Here is a 26474-nt window from a genome sequence, read left to right on the forward strand (position 1 = left end):
AGGCAAGCGCTCACCACTGAGCTAAATCCCCAACCCCTAAATTCTACACTCTTTACCATGATTTCTTCTCTGGCTTTCCTGTCCTCAGAATGTCTCACTTAGGAATGAGGACCGGTCATGCCCTGTTACTACATCATTTCATAGCTGGCCATTTCTCCTGTCAGACTAAGTAAAAATGAGGCAAGTTTTATCGTATTCGTAGTGTCTTGAGTCACAGTGACACTGAAAACTGGCTGCACAGGCAAGTGGTAACGAGAAGATAAGTGCAAGCAAAAATGAGTAAGTGGACAGATAAATGAACCAACAAAGCAGTGAACGACTGTGTGAAATCCCGCAGTCTTGCCTTTGCCTTTTGCAGATTGCTATATGCATGAGCGTTTGCCTGTATGTATGTCTGTATCACGTGTACAGGAACGTGGGGAGGTCAGAAGAGGGCGTTGGAGCTCCTGGAACTGAAGCTTCTCTAGGTTGTGAGCCACCCCGTGGGTTCTGGGAACTGAACTGGGGCCTCTGCAAGAACAAGCGCTCTTAAATACTGAGCCATCTCTCCAGCCCCTAGCCTTGTCTTTATTAATACACTGGTATGGGACAGTTCCTTATTGTCAGCAGCGTCTCACTTCTACCCGCTAAGCTGCGGCTCCTTCAGTCTCCCGGCTGACTGTAACAACGAAAGAATCGCTTCAGATGTCGGTTACTCTCCCCACGAGAGAACCGCTCCAGTAGATGGGCAGATGACCAGATGCAGAGATTCCGGGAGATGGTGTGAATTAGAAACTTGCCTGCTTCAGTCCAGTACTTTTTCCTTTATGATTTAGCCTTGCCAACATTCAAATTCAACTCACAAAATATTCTTAAAACATGAGGCCAAAACTAAAACTAAGCAAAGTCTAATGAGTCAGATATTTAAAAGTAGCACGGGAGTAAAGATACGCCTGTTTATAAAAACTCACCTGGTTCACCAACGCCGTCTAAAAACACGGCTCGTCTGCAGGCAGTTGCTATGTGATTATGTGACCCTGTCCAAATGTATTCCTAGCAGCTTTTAAAGTTCTTTTCTAAATGCCACTCCATAGCGCCATCTTGTGGATCTTACAGGAATTTGCTAATTTCTGATTAACAGGACGGGTTTTTTTTTTTTTCTTTTCCCCAGAAAAATGAATAAAAAATAAAGAAACTATGTTTTGAAAAACCAAAATTTTGCTCCTAGAAGTATCCTTCTAAACTCCAAATTAGGGACACAGAGAGATTAGACCTCAAGTTTGGTACTCAGCCAAGAGTCAGCATCTGGCTTGCACTTCAGCTTCCTTTGGCCTCAGGAAAGCTGACTAACCACATATCTTCATCATTATCACCAGGTGACTGTGTGAGCTACTGCTCTGTACAGTGAATGAGGCGAGGGCGCTCCACTAGGGAAGGCCATCTTGAAGTACTTTTGATGCTTGAACAATTATGGGGAACATACAGATATAACTGGGAACTAAAATTTCCTCCTCATGTGCTAGAAATCCTGGAAGAGCCTAGGGGAGATGGTAAAACTCCATGACGTGAAGAAAGCACAAAGCCCTTGGAACTGTTCAATTCACAGTAGGGGTAAAGACTGATAGTAGTACTCCCCCACAGGGATCAACACCCCATCGCTCTGACCGCACGGTATTTTGTGTTAGAAGGCTATTGACTGTTTCTTCCATCTGACTCATTGAAAACAGCTCTAGAATGCAGATCTAGTCACTGAGAATGGCTCGTATATGGAACAAACTTCAGGCTGGACATCAAGGGGAGGGACATCTTTATCACCCAGAATGCACCATGGAACAAATGGCATTTCCTTTCTGCAGCTCAACTCCTTTAACAGTGTGGGGGTGGGGTGGACTCTGAGCTCTTCAGCACTTACAGTTTGGTTTAACAGATTAAGATTCTGTGAACTGCACGCCCAGTAGGAGCACAGCTTAATTTGAATTCTGCAATTGGCACAAACAGATGATTTGAGCCCTGTGTCTTCCATAACTTTGGGATCTAACAAGGCGATCCTGCCCCTCCTTCATGATTAGAGGTACAAGATCTATCAGTTAAGGCTTTTACCTTGTCCCAGTACTATTTTTTCTCCCACATACACATCAGAAAATGTTTTCTTTAAGTATATGATGGCAACCTCTAGTTCTGCTCTTTCCAAATCAAGACTCCAATTCTCTGAAGCTTTTATAATGTAAGCACTGTAATCACTCAAACTTTATCTTACAGCTTCTCCCTGACATGGGCCCATAGAATATTTATTCCTTTCCAGGCCCTCAAATGCAAACGGCGACGTTGGATCTGACCTTATGATTTGCCACCCCCTTAAGGATCCACAGTGGCTATATCATTTTGACAATTCTGGAGGCCATATTTGTTTGTACTTTCTGAAGGTCTTGGTGGGCAGTTTCTTTTTTAACAAGATCACTTTTTGGCTTCAGGAAATAACATTAGCTTCAAGTGCTTTAGCCTCTCCTGACATAGAAGCTATCTTTAAGATTTCATGCTTTCTTAGGACTTCTTTTCAAGCCCTTTATTTTCATGGTATTTAATCATACAATAATATATACTAAGAGCCTTAGATCTCTCCTCTCAACAGCAGAATGACCACTTGCAGACAATCGAGCTTCCTCGGCCAGCCCAGGAAGTGAGTACTTCGCATGAGCCATACGTCTCCTGTTCTTTGGACTGTCGCTGCCATTTCCAAATTAGATATGCTCAACGAAGTGAGGATAAAAAACATCTCCAAACTCTGCTAACAGATTCCCTGGTGCCGCTATGTTCAGACACATTTTTACAATGAAAAGCATGCTCAGTAATCAGTGGACTTGAAAGCCACGGACTGGGACTGGGATTTCTTGAAAAGATAGTAGCACACAAAAGGTGTCTTGAGAAGTAATGGGAAACTCCGGGTAAAACCGGAACCTTCTGCACCAAGAGTCACAGTTTTACCTGCTGCTGGGCTTGTGATTAACCTCTGCCTCCCTCCTAGGGAACAGGACCAGGCCTGGTAAAACCGCAGTTCCCTGTGTCCTGAGCTGGCTATCAGCCAATAGTGGGACAAAGGTGCATAGTCAGTTAAAATCTAGGCTTGCTGAGGTGTTCAGCTTAAACTCCCGACATTCTATAAAACGCTGGAAATGTTGGAGATGACATAATTTAGTATCATTAAACACGAAGTTATGCTAGGTATTTTGTTTAAAAAAATAGCCAGGAAACTTTCAGAAATTTGATTTTACACCACTAGGCTATCTTTATTAATCTTATTGGAGTTATAAATTTTAGTTTGTCATCGACTGATGACGATTTTGTTTCTATTTTAATGCGGCGTAGAAAGGTTTCTCATATCATTGTGATTTTTCTCTTAAACTTACATGCAATGCTGTTTTTTTCTTATTTAAAATTTTAAGTCTATTCAAGCTACTAATCTACTTTTAAAGTTTAGTGAAGAAATACTTTTAAAAAGCATTTTCTGTGAAAAAAATATTGAAAATATATAATGCTCTATGAAATCCCCACCGTCTCTGTCTCCGTTCCTGTAATCCATGCTTCCTTTTGAAGAAGCCTTTGCCAATGTTTCTGCAAACTATTTTTGTTTGAAAATTTCAGGGTGGAATCGTTGTTTTAGATGAAGGAAACTGTATTCGCAATTACAGCTTATGCAGCAAAAGAAAACCAAAAATTCACTTGGGCATCTATTTGACTCGAGGTCAAAATTAGATTTCCTCTTCCTACAGCATTGAATCTGAACAACCCGAGACACACACACACAAACACACACACACACACACACACACACACACACACACACACACTCACTTTCTGTAAGTAGACAGAACTCAGGTTGGTGGCGTCAGCTGTAAACTGTAAAATATGCTGCATGAATTCTAGGGTTAAAGTATAATTTTAAGTAAGGAGCTAATTTAATTTTGACCTTATCTTTTAAAGTTATTTTTCATCTTGGTACTGGTGACATTTTTTATACTTTAATTCAATAAAAACAGTGGTTTTCAAAAATTTCAGACTAACAGGATTATAAGTCGGAATCTTTCATGCTCACATCCGGCTGGCGAGGAGCGCAGGTGGGTAATGGTGTCAGTGACTGCAAAGTAAGGTATTGGGGTCTATTATGCTGCGGAGCCCATTGGGCGAAAATGTATTTGAAGAGAGATAATTCCTGCCATTTTCCCTGCATGTGAAATTGTCTTTCTCTGAAAAGGCTTTCATGGGAAATGTTCATAAATCAGTCTGAAACTGTTCTCTGAATGAGAGCATGTGGGACTGGGTAGAGAAATTGCTCCTTCCTCTCATTATTTGAACGCGTCCCTTCACTTACTGGAGCCTCTCACAAGCAATTGAGAATTTCAACCCATTCCATCCACATTAGTTACTTAATATGTCAGGCTGATGTTTATGTATGAAGTCACAGAGTGTTGAGCTGAAGAGGATCTGAAAAAAGAAATCTCTGAAGAGCAAAGAAAGAGGTGTGTCCCAAAGCAAGGAAATGGACTTCTGGAGAAATGAAAAACGCTGAGAGAGATCCTCAGAATCGTTAAGACCAACGTGATGGCGATGTGACCAGTTTATAGACCTAAGAAACTGGCAGTCCCACTGGGTGATGACAGCACCAGCAGGTGGCTGGCAGTGGATGGGTCACGGTCCTGTACCTTACTCAGTATCTGGCCACATTTCCCATTACTTTCTTTGACTTCCTTGATCCCTGTGTGAGGGAAATGTTGCTTCCCTATGTAAAGGGTATCCACGAATCCCAGACAACGATCATCCAAAAACAAAACAAAATAAAACAAAAACAAAACCAACCCTGCTACCAGTAATACTGGGCCAAGTTCCATGAGAAGTCATGGCAAAATGTTAAAAGTACTATTTTTTGTCATATGAGAAATTTTCTCATTTAAAGAGAAAATAAAATAGCACTTAAAAGAAGGTTTCCTGGTCGGATTATATTCACTGGGCAATGCAGATGTTCAATGCTCTGAGTTCTTACATGGGACAGTATTTGTTGACTTTCTATTATGAAATTATCTCAAGTGCAAAGCAAAAACCGGTCGTATACTGAGCCCCGGATATGACTTCAGAAATGACTGCCGTGTGTGGCCGATTTTATTCCATCTGCACAGGTCTGTGTCTTGCCCCTCCCTCCCACTCACCTTGCCCTTCTAAGGATGTCCTCAAAGGGAAGCTCAACTGTCACATTCCACCCATCAGTGTCAGAGGAGCTTTGTGAAACGAACGTCTCTGATCTTCGCAGGACTTATGTCTGTTTTGGAAAAGTTCTACTATCTTTACCCTAATTCACTCACCTGTGGCGTTACCTACAGTTTATTCACGAATGTGCTAACGTGAGAACTTGGCTGGCAAAGTGTGAAGGGAACTAATAGTCCTGTGTTCATGCTTTATTGTTCTGGAAGTAGCAGTCTAGTGTTAAGTAAGTTAAGACAAGAAGCCTTTTCAAACTCCTCATCCCTTCATCCCTTACCCCTCCCCCACCAGGCAAACCTCCCACCCCTGCTCTAGCCTCTTCATTAGCTCTTCATATGGAGATTTTGTTCTTGATTCCAAGTTTCCCAACCCACCCCCTCTAGAAAACTCTAGAAAACAACAAAAGTCTATAGCACTGGGGAAAACAAAACAATAGTAAATTTCTAATGGTAAATGGTAGCTAACAAGTTTCACATCTCTCACTTCCCCACGCCATATTCTCCCTGGTACAGATCACTCCAGGTGGGTCTGAGAGAACAGAACACACATGACCACAATTTTATCCCTGAAGGGAGTATTAATAGAAAACAGGCAAACAACCGTCCACACTGCCAGGACTGGGGATGTGGTTTCTAAATTAGATAACACTAATAATATACACATCTCCACGTAAAACTACTGTATATCCTTAGTAACCATCGGGCATTATATTTTTATATATTATCCTAAAATAAATGACCGTATGAGATTAGCTTCCCTATAAATCAGTCTGCAAATTAAAAACCGATGCTTAGAACTATAAAAAGATAATCATTGTTTTGCGGTAGTGAGTACTAATTCAAATCCCTTTCAGAGCCATCTGTGGCAATTTAAGTTTTAGATGCTTCAAACTTGACTCTTCTTGTTACTTGGTTGAAATAAACTCAATATTTAAGTCAAACATTATATACCATTGATGGAAAAATATAAAACAATATGTTGCTTTTAAGAAGTATGATGTTTCTTTTGTACTTTAAATTAAACGGTTTGAGCTGTTTATTTCCCCCAATCAAAAACTCAAATTACAATGTCCTATAATACAAAATATTTTCTGTCATTGCTTGTTGGCAGTTGAGAATATAAATGGTTTCTAATTTTAAGGATTCAAAGATTTAATAGCTAGATGAATTGTGTTTTAAAATTCCCATTAACTTATTTTCAAATGAAGAAAACCCACAACTCTAAGAAACTGATTATTATGGGGGAAAGGCCTTGATTTGTAATTGTACCCAAATATGAAAGCCTACATTTTGTAAAGCATAAAAATTACATTCTCTTCAAAAGATTTGCAAATTCTCATAGGCACATAACTTAGAGAATGAGAAGATTGTAATTTGAAAAATTACAGATTTCATTGTTTTTTGATGTGTGAAACCTATAAACAAGTATCAGGAGATTGTATTGCAAAACTGAAACTCTCTTGTTTAGTTTTGTAAAGGACAGTGCCCTATGTGGCTTACACAACCCTAACTTAAAAGAAAAAAATGCAGAGTAATGCAAAAGACATTCTAATCACTGCATCTAATTACAAAGAAGAACTCAGCTGAAATTGTAAGGGTCCCTGGGCGGGCGTGCGGTCTAGTGGTCAGAGCATGGGGTTTCAAGTCAGTAGTCTAAATTTCTATTTTAAACACCACTTTCGAATGTCTCCATGACTTTCAGCATGCCATTAACTTTATTTTTAAATAAGAATCTGAGATCTGTTCTTGATAATTATAAAGCTGTTCTAAAATCCTCCAACACGGCCATCAACCGAACAAAAAACAAAAATAGAAAAGGAGGGACAGGTGAGTTCCTGACTTCTTAGAAACAAACTGTCCTTGACAGGGAGCAAAAGCCACGGTGTGTTTGTAAGTATTTGCCTGTAGGTCTGAGCCATGCTCTATCTACCCCTGTGCCATCGCTCAGCGGTGTGAGCATGCGCAGTCAGCTCAGAGGTCTGGTAACTTCCTTCAATAACTTCCTGCTCCTTTGTGTCTGAGGAAGGAGCGTCCCCACAAGAGCCATGCTGCGTCTTTTATACTGACTTTTGCTGTCAGCTCTCCCGCCACTTGTCTGTTTTGCATTCTCCTGTGTTTTTCAGTGTCCCTCCAAGTGTAGTCAGGCGAATGTCCATGGGTGTTTTCTTTAACCTACTGCGGCGGTGTTTCTAGGGATCCATGTAGGTGATTCAAATGCTAACACTTCCATATGTCTCTGTATCACAGGAATTTCCCCTTGAAATAACTCACATTTGAATTTGGGAAATGTGATTCCCCCTCTCTTGGAACACCACCCCCCCTTTTTTATTCTTTTCTCCTTCCCTCTTTTCCTTCGTTGGCATTTTTGAGTCAGACATTCTTCTTTGGATTTTAGTCCTCGTTCAGCTAGAGTGTGCCCTATGGTTGAAATGGAGTCTACAAATTAGAAACGAAGCGCAGAATCAGGAAAAGGGCAAGCTATTGCTACAGTACACAATGAAACTATTCAAATTTGGCCCATATTTAACCTCACCGAACATAATCTATCGCACAATTTGCAGTATGAATGTAGCCCTTAAAAAAAAATCCATTTATCAAGATAACGCTCCATAAATGGAAACAGAGGCCGCGGAGAGTAAAGTGAAGCGACCCACGATGGGCGGCTGTTTTATGTTTTCTGATTGGAAACGCAGCCAGGGATGCCTTGCGGAAGCACCTCCGGCGCTGTTGAGTGGTCCAAATCTCAGGTGGGAAATCACAGAGTTAAAGGATCAAATCCCAGCAGGATCAGTTTGGTCTCTGGCTTTGTGTAGGATTGAAAGGGGCCTTTCCCTAAATTGCTTTGTGCAGACTTATGCAGACTGGAATCCTGCCCGGTGGATTGCAGGGGCCAATGGTGGGTGCCTCTGGATTTCCAGAAGGGCTGAATGTGGAAAGCAAAGAAAACTAATGTAATAAAAATGTAAAACTTGATAGGCTTATTTTCTCTAAAAATGTGGGTTACAGTAAACTAGGTATTTGTACTACATGCAGAGACTCACTTCCAGCCCCTGAGTTGCTCTAGGTATAACTCGGTATTCATAGTCAGGTAAAGGAGGGAAGGAACGGATCTCACCAGGAACTGCAGCATAGTTTTTATGACCAGTATGTGATCATGGTTCTGTAACACAGTTAACATATTCATAATTTTTAATTCTTTTGTCATTGTTCTTTATTTTACATTTCCTACTGCAAAATGATAATTTTGGGAAAAGATAAAGTTGTAACTTTCATGGTGGTATAAAAATGAACACATGTTAAAGATTTGATTTTACTTATCATATAAAGGACTCAGGCAGGCGTCTTTTACTGATTCAGAGAAACCAGACAGCAGAGATCTTAGAGTAGAGAAATGTTGAGATGAATTACATATCAAACAAAATAGCTTTGTTGGGAGGAGAAAATTAATGCAAGGCAAGGTAACATTTACATATCTAGCCGTTACCAACAATTAACAGAGCTGTAAAGTATCTCAAAGCCTGTGAAGAGACCTAAACTCTGAAACTCTGAAGGATATGGGATGCGGGGCGCAGTCTCTCACCGAGGTACATTTGCTTTACAGACTTCACCTTTGTGGCAGAAACATCCTTGGCCACAAAACTAGACTACATTGGTCTCATTACTTTGGCTTGATCCTGTACATAGGTGTGATAAGATTGTTGGATTTCTGTGTGGGCCTTTGTATGTGCATGCATGCACGCTTGTGTGTGTGCGGGGTGGGTTGTGGTGTTGTATGTATGGTGTGGCTATGGGGAGGGGAGGGAGAGGTGGGAGGATGTGTGTGTATGTGTGTGTGTGTGAGAGAGAGAGAGACAGAGACAGAGAGAGAGAGAGGTTGTGGTGTTGTGTATGCAATGTGGATGTATGTGTGTGAGAGGGGGGGAGACAGAGGGAGAAGGAAGAGAGAGAGAGAGGTAGAGGGAGGGGGAGAGGGAGAGATAGAGATTGTGGTGTAGTGTGTACAGTGTGGATGTGTTTGTGTGTGTGTGAGAGAGAGAGACAGAGAGAGAGAGAGAGAGAGAGAGAGAGAGAGAGAGAGAGAGGAGAGGAGAGGTTGTGGTGTGTGTGTAATGTGGATGTATGTGTGTGAGGCGGGAAGAGGGGAGGGGAGGTGGAGGGGAAATGAGAGAGAGAAAGAGAAGTTATGGTGTTGTGTGTACAGTGTGGATATGTGCCTGTGCATGCGTGTGTGTGTGTGTGTGTGTGTGTGTGTGTGTGTGTGTGTGAGAGAGAGAGAGAGAGAGAGAGACGGGGGGGGTAGGAGGAGAGGGAGAGGTTGTGGTGTTGTGTGTTCAGTGTGGATATGTGTCTGTGTGTGTGAGAGAGAGAGAGATGGGGTAGGGTAGGAGGAGAGGGAGAGGCTGTGGTGTTGTGTGTACAGTGTGGATGCATGTGTGTGGATGTGAGCACTTGTGCTACAGAGCAGGGGTGGAGATCACAGAACCACCGTGGATGTCAGTTCTTCTTTCCACCTCTGTGTATACCATACCAGCTGCCCCATGAGCCATCCCTCAGCCTGTTTCTCTTCTTTATCTGTCTTTAGTGAGTTCAACTTGCAGGGCCCCAGTCAATGAACATATACTAAGGGAAGGAAAGTGTTTCCTCTTCTCTTACATTAAAATTAAAACAAAAAACATCCAATAAAAATTTTTAAAGGGCCAAGCAGGGAAAACACCAGTTATAAACAAGTTTTTATTTTAATTTACAAGAGTGTAGGCTACAGATTTTTATGGGTTATAAATGCCTTCTGAGACGAGAGAGAGCTTTCTTTATATATCTGGACAAGGCAACATCAAACCATCAGAACTGTTCTAGACAAAAGCTGTGACCAGGCGTCTGTTCTTATTCCACTGCATCTCAGGTCAGCCGTTCAGAGTCCCATCAATGTCCTAACGAGAGCTTTGGAAATCCTGATCCAGCACATCAGTATAAAGTACTGAATTATGAAAAAACTTAAAGGTTGTTTAAGCCACAAGAAGCCTGTATCCAAAGCACTTGGCATAGCTCTTCCATGGGATGTAAGATGAACTTTATTGAAGACGAAGCCTAAAACTGACTGACCATTTTGTCAACCTGACACAAACTGAGGTCATCTGAGAAGAAGGAATCTCATTGAGAAGATCCCTATAACAGACAAGCCTATAGCAAGCCCCCGGGGCCTGTTCTTGATGATTGATGTGGGTGGGACCATTCCACAGGGGGCAGTGCCACCCCCAGGCCGGAGATTCTGGGTGCTATAAGAAAGTGGCTATACAAGCCACTGCGAGCACGTGTGTCCAGAGGACACCATTATTTTGCAGCATTCCTAACTCTGGCTCTTGGAATCTTTTCACCAACTCTTCCACAATGCTTCCTGCACCTTATGGGGAAGGAGTGTAAAGGCTCAATAATTAATATTTCAGAGTTTAATTCACCTAAGACATGCAGTGTGTGGTATACCTTTAGGGAAATCTGTCGATGAGAAGGTGGTTTATTGGTTTGGGTTTCCTTGTTTTCACAGACACAGACACACTTGAGATGTTGATATCTGCATCCAGCCTGTCTGGGATGCCAATAATTAGTCAGGGCTATGATTGACCTATCATACTCATATGTCAGCCTCTTGAGGACAAGCCCTGTGATAGATGGTCCCTCAATACGTCCTGTTCTGTCACCATGTTTGAATGTTAATGTTCAAATGCTGAATAGAAGAGGATATCAGAAACAACGAATACCTCATGTGTGTATCCAAAAGAAATCTAGCGTAATTAAATATTAGTTCAACTTTATTATCTTCTGGAGCTTTAGAAATATTCAGTCAAAATAAAAATGTACTGAGAGGTAAGGCAGAATAAATCTTCTTACAGAGATTCTATATTTTAATTTGTATAAATCAGATATAGAAAGATTACAACTTCACACTGAAGGTCACAAGTCTTTCTGATCTTGGAGACAGACAGACAGACAGACACAAAAACAACTTACAGCTTCTGTTTTTAAAACTTACATATGGTAGGTATAACATTAAGTAAAAACACTCACCAGTCCATACCAAAGTGCTACTCTCTTCTCCGTGAGTGGAAACAATCAGTTTGAACTTGAAATAGACACCAGAAAAGATCACCAGCTGATACTTCATCACCTCTCCCTCCACGGATATTTACAGAGATCACCCACACTGACTATAAAATACAGATTCCCACTGGGGAATAACTAAATTAGTCACACATAAACCAAAACCAAAGTCAGCTTAGGGCAAAATACAAATGATAATAACAGGGTTCTCTCATCAGTTTGGATTTAGCCCTGATGACCAAGAAAAGATGTGTTGTGGCTTTAAGTGCTATGTACTTCCTTGGCAACCATGTTTGTCCAGCTCTAGTGGGTGGAAAAACCATCACATCTCTGGATTGTATTTCCAAAACTGTAAAAGATCGTGTTCAGCAAAATATAAAAATTATGTCTGTCATACATATACAAAAAGGAAGCCATATCAAGTAAAACCATAAGTGTAAAGTGGTAGGTATCATAATTATTTTTAAAAGGTCAAACACATAGGACTAAGGAATAACGAAGTGAATTAAAATTGGATACAAAACTGGCGGTTGTGGTGAGCCATGGAGTATTATACAGATCTATAAACTTAGCAATAATCAACACTTTACAAAGGGTTCCAAAATATCTCAAAGATAACAACCTGGGTAAAACCTGATGATGGCCTTGGAGGGTACACTACAGAAAATGCAAAATGGTTTTCACTGAAACATGTTGTGTGTGTGTGTGTGTGTGTGTGTGTGTGTGTGTGTGTGTGTGTGTGGTGTGTGTGTGTGTGGCAATTATATTCTTTATTCTTTGAAACATTTATAATCGAAGTACCTAAATACAAATTTCCTTTCTGTCTTCCAAGGCATATTCAGAACGTAACAATTACTACTTGGTTTTGAATGCTTTATGAATTGAAATAGAGATTTATAGAAGATGCAACGTAAATGTGTTTCAAACATGAAATTCTTGAATAAAATATGATTATTCTATTATTCCATACTTCTGTGATAATCCTCCCTCATTGTTCCATTGGAAATACAAAGAGTTGCAGGAAGAATGGAAAACAGATCAATATAGATTCAAAACTTGGGTGGAATCGGTTCTAGAGTATATTCTATCTATAGAATGCTGTTCATAAATTGTACTATGTTGTAGGATATACATGGAATCATGGTAGTTTATTTAGTCAACTTCAAAACCACACAGGTAAGACAAGCTGGGTATCCCAGACGAGCTGGGTATTCCAGACAAGCCAGGAAAAGAGCTAGGACAAGTAGCAAAGGTTGCATGGGGAACAGATCACAGAATAGGAGAACCGAATGTCAGGTGCAGGAGAGGAAATCAGAGGGTTTCTGGATTTGTATCTTGCCTAATTAATCCCTTAGAATCCACTCGGGGGAAAAATAATCCGCTGAAGCTGAAGAGCAAAGCAGAATTTCTGAAGGGAAGACACAGAACCCAGAACCCAGAGGGCGATTTGTAGTCGGATAATTTTCTTTTAAGGCAGCAAACGCCCACACGAGGACTTGGTTAAAGGGAATTCAATTATAGGGGCACTGGGGATGACTTAAGGCTTCTCATTCGCTCAGAAGCCAGGATGAAAGACTGACTTTCAAGAATAGACCCAGTTTAAACTTTAAACAAACATGTGTGAGTGAGAGAAGATCTCCTGACTATTAATGCTAACAGAATATGGTGAGGTGTTTTACAATGACTTTATCTACTATCAGAAGTGTTAGTATGGTTTGCTGAGTTGAACAGTGCATCATGTTGTGATCTGAACGTCTGTGATATTTTCATGCTTTATTGTCATTGCTCTGTTTTTTGAGACGGTAGCCCTGGCTGTTCTGGAACTCACGCTGGAGACCAGGCTGGCCTCAGACTCAGAGACTCGCCTGCCTCTGAGCCCAGAGTGTTGGGATTAAAGGCGTGCACCACCACCATTCAGCTGTGCTGTTTAAATTTAATACCGCATAATAAGTTTCCCTCAAACCCAGTAGCTTAAAACAAATATTTAATTATGATTGATCTTTAAGTCAGAATAAAAAGCAGAGATGGACTGGGTGAATCTCACCCCCGCTGTGGCTTTAAGGCAGTGTGGTCCTGGTCTAGGCTGGTCTATAACGCAGATTCCTCTTCCCTAGTCTTCATGCATTTGTTTAGAAGGCCGGGCTTGTGCTCTCCCCTAAAGGCACTCAAACTCCTTAAGTGACTGGTGCTCAGGATCCAAAAGGGAGCTGTTTTAGGGGCCAGACTGTGGCTAGAACTTTCTCCAAAATTCCAGAACATTCTTTCATCTAAACCAAAGTCCAGTTTAGACTCCACTCAAAGAGAGGGTTTGAAAGGTATGTGGCCATCTTTTATTCTCCACAGTGGGCTTCTGCTTTGCGGTACACTCTCTCACACCGGCCTTCTACAGTTTAGTTCCCCAGGAAATCAGACATTGATAACAGATTTCAATTTTCACATTTTCCAAACTTTTAATGTAAATATTTTCAAAACTGAGTTACCTAACTCAGGAAAATAAGAAACACTCCCACCCATGTTGAAGCTAATCTCTAGCAAACTATTCGAGCTTATTTGCTTTGCTCTCCTAAGATCTTCAAACTGGCCCAAAACAATAATTATGTTCCACTTTCTGCCTGGCTCTCCATCCCGATTCTGTATTAACAGCATTGCATCAGTAACTGGGAAAATGCTGAGGTTACCAGGCCCCAGGATGTCAGTGCTAAGGTTGTGATAAAAAAAAAAAAATCCGAGGGTATGCAGAAGACAGAACTGTGGGCCGGGGCTGTCAGTTAGCACAGCTTCCACCCTCCGAGCAACCAGCAGTTACCTGGAAAGGGTGGAAGCAAAGGCTACTTCAGCATTGGCTTAGGAAGTGGAAGCTTAAAGGTGGTGTCATTGGGGTGCACAATACCGTGGCTTTTGCAGCTGGGGAGGAGATTTGGACATCTCATCTAGGAGTGAAGAAGAGCTACCTCCAAATGGGGCTTGAATTGGCTTTAAAAACTGTGTTACTGTTTGCAGATGTGAGCCTGTGGGCTAAGATTCCCATTGCTCTCAATGCAGCCTTAGTAATATTTTATAATAGTGCACTACCCTGCAGACCATCGCAAACACTACAAACTTCTAAACTACCATTCTCAAGCCCTGCTCTTGTTCTCAATCACTGACCCAGCTTCCTTCACAGACGTTCTCAATTTCCTGTCCACCTGTTCCCCAGAGTTCCTTGTGCTCGCGCTCATGCTTCCTCATTAGCACATGCTGTCTCTTTTTAGCTCTAGATCAATACGTGCATGTAAGTTAAACTCCATAAGGAACCAGGCTAAGAATAACTGAAGAAGGCAATCTGACTTCATAAGAAAGTCAATACTCTGTTCTGTCCTCGGGTTGCATGCCATTCACCTGTTAAGCGGGAAAGCCAAGTAATACTTTTTAGAAAGGTGCACCTGAAGACCGGAAAGGAAGTAAGGGACTAGCCAAGGAAAGAGCAGAAGAAAGAGTGAATTCGGCAGAGAAAGATGAACCTTGATGCTGTGAGAGTTGGGATGCACTGAAAATGTTAAAGAGCAGTGTGGCTGGAGTGGGCATGGGAAGGATGATACTGAAAGGCAGGCAAGCCTACAGGCCACAGACACTTCAGTAATGAATTTCAAAGTATGCATCACAGCGAGAGTTACCGGCAGCCAGAATTTGGGGAAAGGGTAGAGTAGCTGAGGAAGATTGGGGGAAATAAGCTTGAGCCCAAGGGCCAACCAACAAACCACTTTTTGACATCATGATTGAGAGATGGAGGCAGACGGATCATGACTTTGAGTCTAGTCAGGCAGGCACGAGGCCTTTTCCCAATAAAACATACAAAAAGCTCAAAACCCTAATCAAAAAAGGCCATATTGTCAGTAGAGTGTCTTGGTGGATATATTAGATGAGGTTGAACCTTTAGGGAAAGGATTCAAAGTTAACAATACAGTAAGTTCTTGTATAATTCCCCTAAATAATGAAGTGTGTGTGTGTGTGTGTGTGTGTGTGTGTGTGTGTGTGTGTGTGTGTGTGTGTGCCTGCAAAGTTCTCAGCTCAAACCATAGACTTGAGAACTGGTAACCCTAAACAGTAATCAAAGCACTGGTTATGACTGGGGCCACTTTGGGGAAATGTGTAAGGGTGAGTGAGCTTAGAGGTGAACCATAATCAAGTGTCGGAAGGTGGACAGAGGAGGCTAACTAGCAAAAGGGTTTAAGAAGGGTTAGTCAGAAAGCTGAGGAGAGAGGGAGCGTGGTGCTCTGGAAGAGACTTGGGAGAGAGAGCATGCAGACAGGAAGGGGGAGGGAGGGGGACAGTGCTTAGCTGGAGAGCAGCTGCCTGGAGTTCAATCACAGCATCTTCAAAGAGCCCCAAACAACAAAGGAGTGGGTTCCTGACTGTTGCATAAGGTGTGAGGTATAAACGGAGGCTGAGGATATGGATTGTACCTAGCAACATGGGTAACACTGGAGGACGGACAACACAGCGCCCTTGAAAGTGAGTACAGGAGAAAACTGGACTGAGTCAATCCATCAGTGAGAATTTAGTTAAAGAGATTCAAGAAGTGCAAAGATGGAGCTAGGGTGGGAGAGAATGGCAGTGCAGGACAGAAAGCATGACAGACTGCAGACAGACTCAGAACAGGAGACTGCATGGAGACTATCCCCAGACCGCATGGGAAGAAAGAAAAATGGCACATATGATCATGTTTCCAATTCCTGCCCAAGGAATTCTGTCCTCAGTATCAGACAATATCATCAATTGATATAAAGAAGGTATGAAATAATTGACTCAAAGGGGAAAACTACATTTATTTATAGTTTAAAAGGTTAAATAAAATAGTATTTACACATACTCTTGATTGTCCCAATTAAGGTTTGTAACTGTGAAAATATGTGAAACTTCTTAGTTGTACTTACCTGCCCTAAAAGCACGGATATTATTTGTAATAATTACAATTGTATTGTTATAAAATAACAGAAAATAATGTGTGGCAATAAAGGAGTGGCTACATTTTGGGAGGTAATTACATAATGAAGCACCATGTGCCTATGAAATAAGTAAGCTTTTGTGATGATAAAGACAGAATTCTAAGAGTAATTACTGAATAGAGGAACAAAGTATAGAAAAACTCGGCATTGTGGGGGTTTCTATTAATAGTGTATAGAGAGGGGAGGGACAGACCTAAACTTGAGGACTTTAAGAAAAGCAAATGTTTCCTTACTTACGAGGGTTCAGAACTGAAACATGAGTCAAAGCAACAGGGTAGAAGCCAGACCATGACCTTCATTTCGCTGATATATTAACATGTTAACTTCTCCAGTGTCTCTTCAGGAGAAGGCACTGAGAAGCAAGGCTGTGTGTGCTCAAAGGAGCCGCTGTAGCCATCACTACAGAATCTAACTCTAAGAAGAAGTAACAGGAAAGAGGGGGAACACTGACAGTAAGTGCGAGTCTGGACAATGTTCTAAGAGTGCCCAATGAACAAAGGGCTGAGCGATCGCCCGCCCGGCACACCCACAGCACACGGAGAAAGAGGAGGGTGCAGTCAGAAGTAATGCGAACTCAGGTCCCGGTAAACCTGAGAAACGACTGTAGGAGCGTGCAGGGAAAAGGGGGGGCGGGGGGAGAACAAGGAATTGAGAAAGCAGATGTAGAGTGGGTTACCCCATACGAGTAATTAAATTCTGAGGACAAGGAAGAGGAAGAAGCAGAAAAAAATATTTTTACTAATCTTCAATGTATGGGAGGTGAGGAAGGACATTAAATATTAGTAATGGAAGGAAGTAGATGAGTTATGAAGACTACAGAAGAAAACAAAGTGACTCGAAAGCGTTACCCACCTTAGCTCTGAGACATCCGGGTGTGAGAAAGAAAACAGCTAAGTGTCCATAGGGAAAGGCCATAAAAAGCAACCAAGTCAGAGCTCAAAGGCAAGAAACAGGTTCGGGGCACAGGGCAGTGAGCTGGTATAGAGTGAGCCGTGCGGGGCGTGACGCAAGGCAGGGTTGGGGAGACATAGAACAGACCAAAATAGGGAGAAGGTAGGCAGATCTTCAACATGAGGTCGCGTGAGCAGTGAGGAAACGACACAAGAGAACTGCATGTCTGAAGGTTTGTGTGAACTAGGCGGGTGAAAAGACCTGTGAGACATGATATTTCTGGTCTCTTAGAGAAAGGTGGCCTGGATTCTAAGTGTAAGCTATCAGTGCTGGTTTGTGGACACTGCGGCGGTGGGGCAGGCATTCACACGGGTTCTTTCAAGGGGTGTGGGTCTTGGGGCCAAGGGTGCCCCTCAGTATTAGAGCAATTTGCCCAACACGCTCAGAGCTGACTTCAATCTCCGAATTGGCAAAGCAAGGATGTGAAGTCAGAAGGTTTTCAGTATTGAGTCATTTTAGTTAATCGTCCTCTCTTCCCCTGACTGACGCGGGACTTCAGCATTCGTTCTCTTCCTAGGGTCCGCAAAGCCAGCGTCGTCATTAACATGTCCTCACCTGTCCTCATTTCCCCGGCATGTCAATTCGCCTGGCATTTTCTACCCATGCCAAGCTTTCCCATTACCCTGCAAGGACGGGGCGTGGCCTTGTGTCCGTTTCCTATTCTACATCGTCCCTTCCCTGTTTGCAGAGTAACCACCAATCTTATTTGTGTGGAAGCTCCATCGGACTGCCACTTTAAACTCTTTCCCTAACCCCTTCAGCAGTCTGGCCTCATAAACATCCCACTTGGCCGAAGGTAAGTTTTTAGGGATGACGCATCTGTCCATAATGCTTCCTATCAGAAAACTGTTACTGGATAGTATAATCCACCAAACAATAAACATCTATATATTTTTCACCGCAAAGGTGTCTCCCCATTTTCTTCCTGTCTTACTAGTTACTTTCGTCTACTCTAAAAGGATTGGTGTCCGCTAATCCCCTCTCATGTACTCACTTAGTTCTGACTTCCTGGTCCCTTGCTTCCTTCTACAACTTCTTACTCTGTCCTCTCTGTTCTCTCTTAGCTGTCAAGTAAATCCGGGTTTCACTTTGTTGCTTCTTGTGGCTACTTCATGAGTTTTGCTACATCTCCACCACCGTGAGATGAGAAATCGTCTCCATTCTTCACCACCTCCTGTCACTTGTCACAGAAACACATACTAAAACCTAAACAAAGGGAAACTGTAAGAAAAAAATACACTTCCCAACATTTTGTAATTTAGCAAGACTGTACAAATGCCAACATAAACTCTGGACATTTTTCTTGTTTGGACCCATTTAGCACAGTGGGCAAAGGATTCCTACTTAGGCTGTGACTTGAAGACAATCATAAATGTTGATCTTCCAGCCACAAAACGTCAAGTCCAACTGACTTGCATGTTTAATGGTAGACCCTCGAGAATGTGCTAACCAGTAAGTAAGTGGTTTTGAAAAATGTAGTCATCTTAGCCTAGTTTCTGAGGCTCACAGATCCTATAAAGCCTAATAATAACCCCATTAAAATTTGTTGATATGAATTAGGATTTCGGCTAGGCAGTGGTGGCACACACCTTTAATCCCAGCACTTGGAAGGCAGAGACAGGCAGATCTCTGTGAGTTCAAGGCCAGCCTGGTCTACAGAGCTAGTTCCAGGACAGCCACATATTATACAGTGAAACCATGTCTCAAAAAACTACAAATAAATAAATAATGAAATAATAATGTTTTTAAAGTTAGGATTTGGCAAATATAAAGTTTTCCTTATTTATATTTTTTAATTCCCCCAATGAAAATAGACTTAACATTTATAGTTGTTCAAAAACAATCCTATTCTATATACAGCTTAAAGGATCTTATAAAATACATTCATTGCACAGTGGATTTGTCAAAGAACTGACAACACTGGGTTAGAAATTATGATGACACAAGGCACTCAGTTTTCCCATCTGCAAAATGGGGTGATTAATATTAACCACTCATCCTGCAGCATAGAATAGTATTTGTAAAACTCACAATAGCTGTGAACTTTCTGGGCCCCATCTGGGTAGTCTCTTATTCAGGCTGTTGTTTTCTTAGACTTGAAGTAGATTTAATGCTGTGGCTGTCTCTTCAGCTATTCTGTTTTCTGGGAGTGAACACCTGCCTGGAATGTACCTAAGGAGTCGGTCCTTTGTTTTCTGATAATTAACGGACTGCAGTGCTGATGGCTGACATCTGGATCCACTTTAAAGCGTTCCCTGTGTTTTTCTGGCTCCGGGGAGACTCATGAAGTATAACGCAGTAGATGGAAATGTGGTGATGTGCTTCATTTCGCAACGGCAATTTTACTCTCGCTTTGTTATTTCCCCACTGCGGTGAGTGAGAGCTGCCAGGCTATTGCTGGCTCCGAGAGGTTAAGGGGGCTGAGCTGAGCTCCAGAAATTTAATACACTATATAATGCCTGATTTATTTTTAATCTGGCTTTGACTTGAATTGATAAACTCACTGGGGACTTTTGTGCAGAATCAATATCCAGGGATTGATTTTTATGTTTTTAACTTTTATTTTTAGACACTGGATTCATAGGGAACATTAAAGTTCAAATCTCCCACTTCTGATACCACTAGAGAAAAAGAAACTTGGGAAAACATTTTAATATTACATATAATTTCCACTAGGGTTTGTTTTCTTGTACTATATACTTTTGTTTCAAATGATAATTTTTTAGCCTGTTATACTTAACAGAATCTATTTTGACTGAATGCACAGAAAATAAGCTTACTGAAAGACAGGAAAGCCCAGAAAATCCCCGGGAAGCTAGAGAACAGCAAGGCGACAGACCTGGTCACTTTAATGCTTAAAGCTCTCCCCAGACCTGGCCATTGAGAGTGTCTGTGGTGGTCACAGACCCGGCCCACAGATGCTGTGTGAATATGTGGCCACAGGGAGCGGCACTGTAGGGGTGTGGCCTTGTTGGAGCAGGAAGTGCATCAATCAGAGCCCCTTCCTGGCTCCCTTCAGATCAGGATGTAGAACTCTTGGCTCCTCCAGTGCCATGTCTGCCTGTGTGCTGCCCTGCTTCTTGCCCTCATGAAAATGGCCTGATCCTCTGAAAGGGTAAGCCAGCCCCAATTAAACATTTGCCTTTATAACAGTTGCTTTGGTCCTGGTGTATATTCACAGCAATGAAACCCTAAGACAGTAGCTCTCATGACTGATCTGCCAGTATTAAATATGGTTGACTACCCCCCTTGTCCAGCCAGCCACTGCTGCCTTAGGAATTCACCTATCAGGTGCCTTTAACACAAACTGGATTTTTAGCAGTCTCCCTCCCTTAAGCTGATAACATTCAAATCACCACCAATGCCAAAGATCGAGAAGCAGTTTTAGGGTCCTCCTTGAGGAAGCCACAGACACCGTGTCTCTCTCTTTTCTTGTTACTATGATAACACACCCTGACAAAAGCACCTTACAGACCAAAGCATTTAGTTTTGCTCTCAGCTCAAAGTGCAGTCCACTAGAGTGAGAAGGCAAATCAGCAGAAGCTTGACTGAAGCAACTGGTCCAGTCAGGAATGATGGAGTCAGGTTTGCCTGTGCTCGGCTCACTTTCTCCACTTACACAATCCGGAGGCTAAGCCAGGAGAGGCACCACCCACAGTCAGAAGGGCTTCCCGTCTCAACAAAGTCAACACAATCCCCCAGAAGCCTCCTCCCACTCCCACTATACTGGAGTCTATCAAGTTGACAGTTATCCATCATGCTATGTACGCTCGGAATTCCCTAAGCAAAGAAAAACACAGTTTTTTACATCAGCTTTGGAGATGGAACAAGAGGTGTGTTACCTACACAGAAATTTAAAAGCAGTCATAAAGCCAACTAGATAGATCCACTCAGAATCCTGTGGTGAAGCATCAGTACTAACCAAGGTGAGCAGTAAAATAGTCCTTCTTCTTGATGGTTCCCCATTTGCTGCTGTACCAATGCATGTAACAAGTCCTCAATTTTATTGCAAGTTTGTAGGCTGGTGACATAGGTAACTTGCCTAGGAAACACAAAGACTTGTGTCTAATTCCATTCCTGGTTTCACTATCACCATCACTACCACCACCACTGGAGAAGAGGAGGAGCGAAAGAAGGGGGAAGAGAGAGAGGAGGGGGAGGAAGAGGGGGAGGGAGGAGAAGAGGAAGAGGAGGAGGGGAGGAGGGAGAGGAAGGGGAAGAGGTGATGGTGATGACACTGATGTTAGTGAAGGAAGTTGTTATCACTTAAAACTTGTCACTGAAGAGCCATAAAGTCTCAGAACAGGATAGAAAGTAGCCATTTAAGACATAATATGCCTAAGACGCATATATTTTAACATGGTTTACAAGAAAACTCCAAGTTCTATTTGGAAACACATCTCCTTTTCAATTTTCCCACGAGGGTGAGATGGTTTCTCTCATCTGCCAGCAACATCTGATACAAAGGCAGAAGCCCCTGGGGAGTTCCTTAGGCAGTAGAGGTTTTCTCTCCAAGGTAGCTGTTGGTAAGAAAGAAGGAAGATGGTCCTAGTGATTTACACAGGGACAGGAAGGAACATTCTAGGCGCATTCCCAGGAATGGAGAACTTGAAATCTTAATGATATGCTTCACGCTATTGTAAAATTGCATACTGAGTTCATAAATCTGGCATCGAGAGAACCTGTTGAAAATGTTTCACTTTTTTTCTAGGGCACAAGATTTGTGTTTTCAAGAATAACCTTCAGCTCACTATGTAGCCCAGGCTGGACTTGAACCCAATCATCTTGCCTCTACCTTCTGAATGCTGGGATTACAGACCTGCCCAGAAGGACACTTAATGATCTAAACTTAATTTTCAGCATTTCTCCATATGGCAAGTGTTAGCATTTCCTCTAGGCTCCACCTAACAGTTACCTAGCAACGGCTAGGTACAAGCCAGGAGCCATTCACATAAGGTGTGTTCAGCTTCTCCCTCTTCCTCTCCTCCCTCTCCCTCTCTGTACCTGTCCTGTCCCTGGCTGGTCTCTTCCTGTTTCTCTCTTCCTTTCTCTCTGTCTCCTTCCTTTTTCTGCCTCTACTCCCTTCTCCAAACCCCCTTCCCAGATCCCAAATAAACTTTCTTTTAAACAAGGCCAACTGCATGGCTGATACCTCAGGGGGATGCCTCAGCTAAGGCCCGCTAAGGCCCCCTCCTGCCACATCCTACCGTGTTTTATAAAACACAACAGCAAGTACAGAACATTATTATTGTTCTTTGTTGCGTGTGGCTTTGCTACCTCCCCTAAGCTCTGGGAATGGGCCACACTGCCACACTCCACCCAGCTTCCCTTGAATCCATGGATAAAACTCACACACACACACACACACACAATTGTTCATTTTCAGCTTGCCTTTTGCTACCCCACCTGGAAAAGCACGCCCTGACCAATTTTCTCAGCTCCACACCCCTCCACCTGGCCTAAACTTTGGTTGCTCCTTACACCCAGCCACTGCTAAACATCCCAGGCACCCCCTGTTGGAGTGGCCACAGGCCACCCCATTCCTCCAGAGATCTCACATGGTTGCTTGGCTGTTCTCTGAGTCATGGTGAGCTCTCCTCTCCCTACCCACTACTAACCTAGGAATTCTCAGATGGATCACACACACACACACACACACACACACACACACACACACACACACACACACACACTGATAGAAGTCTAGGAAGAGGGAAATTGGTTTCTCAGTGGATTGCGTCACAGGGTTTCAGCGTAGGAAACTGGAACAAAGGAACACAGCCGCCCTGGCAGGGATTCATCCTGCGGGGAAGCTGTAAGAAGCAAACAAAAAAGCTGCCTTTCTCCAGTCAGCAAATATCAAAGGATGGATTTTAAAAATTTGATTTAACAATTTTTAGGATAGAAGAGAATATACAGATTTTGCCCAAGCCACGTGGGGAACACCTCCCCCCACCCCACCCCCCTGCCCTCCAAGGTTCAGAACTAATAAGAGTTTGGGCTCAGAGACACTGGGAGGCCCTGCTGTAAAGAGACAGGCTGCTGGGAGGAAGGCAGAGAGAGGCAGACAGTAGATGCTGCCGGCTTCCTACAAGCAAAGAATCAAAGGATAGGGATAAATACGGTTTGATTTTATTGTTTTTAAGGTAAAAAGGAGTATATGGTAATTGTTTAAATGTTTATGAGTATACAGAAATATTAAGCTCCACAGAATGGAGAAGTTAGGGAGACTGAGTGAAAAAATGCTTTAGAGAAGATTTTAAAAGGTCTTGCTAGGACAATACTCAGAATCTTTGAACGTGGGCTCCACAGGAATTCTGGAATCGTTTAGCCTGGTATAACAGATTAGAAGCCTAAGAATAGGCCTATACAGTAGGCAGACAGAGATATTAAAATATTGAGGCATTTGATCTTAAAAAATTAGATCGAAGGAAGGGAATAGGGTGCCTAGCCTATCTCAGACAGTAGAAATTTAGGCCTTGAGAATTATATAAAGAGAGGGCCTGGAAATAGGCTCAAACAGTGAGTAAACAGAGATATTGAATAAATACTTTCAGCCTCGATCTCATGAAGGGCAGGGCAGGGGACAGTAGAATCACTGTCTCAACAGATAATATTTGCTTTATTTGCTTTGAATTGTTTTAATTAAAAAATGAGTGTGATTTTGAGTTTGATAGTTATATTAAAATTAATGATTTCCAATTACTGGATCAAGGATGTGTTATTTTGGGAGAAGGGCTCTGCATTTGTGTTGACAGGAAAAGAGAAAAGGCTCTGGTCCCTTCCAGAGTGATGTGGATCAGGTATGGCCGGGGAGACCCCTCGAAGACTATGAAGGTTCCAGAAAATCGAACAGACAGGTAAAGATTCATGGTGCTATTCTTCATATGCAATGAATGAAGACTTATTATAAGATTGACTCATAAAAAAGACAGTTGTCTCCCACCTGACCTAACAGGGAGTAAGATTTCAGCCTTAATTGATCTGTGAACCTTGCAAGAGCCATACAAATACCTTAAGGGTACTAAAATGTTGGTTGTGATACTCATCTATTACAGAATGTACAGCTTTGGTGAGATTCATCCTCAGAGATGCTGAACTGACCACTTAGGCCCCTGCTTCTGGTTGCTGCCCAAAACAGCTTTGGGAATTGCCACCGATTCCAGGTCACCTTGCCTCATCAAAACTTGCAGATGGATCCAGTCAGAACTTGAGGCAAACTCTGAGCCTTTTAAGCATACAAAGACTGAATAACAGATACTAAAGCTAGCTTTCTTAAGTCTAACCACATTTTCTAATATTCCTACCCCTCTCCATCCCTTTAAAGAACTTTTCATCACCTCTATTCAACAGGAAGAAGCTATGGAGAGAGTCGTCAGCTCAATTCCTTGGGTTGGGGTATCTGGTAATGTTTATTTTACAAATTATAGAAAAGTTGTCATTTTAAGGGACAGTTTGGGAATGGTCATAATTTTGAACAGAGAGGAAATAGATGGGATGGATTACTAAATTTTATCCTTGAACAAAGCATTGTGTGGCCATAATCTTAATTGGTAGAAATGTTTATAATTGATGCAAAGTTGAAGTTATAATTGCTTGTATTAGTACAGAATTTATTTTGATACAGATTTAAGGTTTTTTTTTTTGTAGCACCCTCTTACAGGTTTTTTTTCATTTTTCTTTTTTAAAAATTTTTTTTTATTTTTTTATCTTTATTAACTTGAGTATTTCTTTTTTTTTCTTTTTTCTTTTTTCTTTTTTTCGGACCTGGGGACCGAACCCAGGGCCTTGCGCTTGCTAGGCAAGTGCTCTACCACTGAGCTAAATCCCCAACCCCAAATTGAGTATTTCTTATTTACATTTCGATTGGTATTCCCCTTCCCGGTTTCCGAGACAACATCCCCCAAACTCCTCCAACTCCTTCTATATGGGCTTCCCCTCCAGCCCCCCATTACCACCCTCCCCCAATAATGACTTTCACTGGGGGTTCAGTCTTGGCAGGCCCAAGGGCTTCCCCTTCCACTGGTGCTCTTACTAGGCTATTCGTTGCTACCTATGAGGTTGGAGCCCAGGGTCAGTCCATGTATAGTCTTTGGGTAGTGGCTTAGTCCCTGGAAGCTCTGGTTGCTTGGCATTGTTGTTCATATGGGGTGTCGAGCCCCTTCAAGCTCTTCCAGTCCTTCCTCTGATTCCTTCAACGGGGTCCCGTTCTCAGTTCAGTGGTTTGCTGCTGGCATTCGCCTATGTATTTGCTGTATTCTGGCTGTGTTGTTCCTGTCAGCCTGCACTTCTTTGCTTCATCCATTTTATCTAGTTTGGTGGCTGTATATGTATGGGCCACATGTGGGGCAGGCTCTGAATGGGTGTTCCTTCTGTCTCTGTTCTAAACTTTGCCTCCCTATTCCCTGCCAAGGGTATTCTTGTTCCCCTTTTAAAGAAGGAGTGAAGCATTCACATTTTGGTCATCCTTCTTGAGTTTCATGTGTTCATGTGTTCTAGGGTAATTCAAACATTTGGGCTAATAGCCAGTTATCAATAAGTGCATACCATGTGTGTTTTTCTGTGATTGGGTTACCTCACTCAGGATGATATTTTCCAGTTCCCTCCATTTGCCTATGAATTTCATAAAGTCAATGTTTTTGAGAGTTGAGTAATATTCCATTGTGTAGATGTACCACATTTTCTGTATCCATTCCTCTGTTGAAGGGCATCTGGGTTCTTTCCAGCTTCTGGCTATTATAAATAAGTCTGCTATGAACATAGTGGAGCACATGTCTTTTTTATATGTTGGGGCATCTTTTGGGTATATGCCCAAGAGAGGTATACCTGGATCCTCAGGTAGTTCAATGTCCAATTTTCTGAGGAACCTCCAGACTGATTTCCAGAATGGTTGTACCAGTCTGCAATCTCACCAACATTGGAGGACTGTTCCTCTTTCTCCACATCCTTGCCAGCATCTGCTGTCACCTGAGTTTTTAATCTTAGCCATTCTCACTGGTGTGAGGTGAAATTTCAGGGTTGTTTTGATTTGCATTTCCCTTATGACTAAAGATGTTGAACATTTCTTTAGGTGTTTCTCAGCCATTCGGCATTCCTCAGCTGTGACTTCTTTGTTTAGCTCTGAACCCCATTTTTAATAGGGTTATTTGTCTCCCTGTGGTCTAACTTCTTGAGTTCTTTGTATATTTTTGATATAAGCCCTCTATCTGTTGTAAGA

Source organism: Rattus rattus, chromosome 4, assembly GCF_011064425.1.
Source record: "Rattus rattus isolate New Zealand chromosome 4, Rrattus_CSIRO_v1, whole genome shotgun sequence".
In the NCBI taxonomy this organism is placed as follows: domain Eukaryota; kingdom Metazoa; phylum Chordata; class Mammalia; order Rodentia; family Muridae; genus Rattus; species Rattus rattus.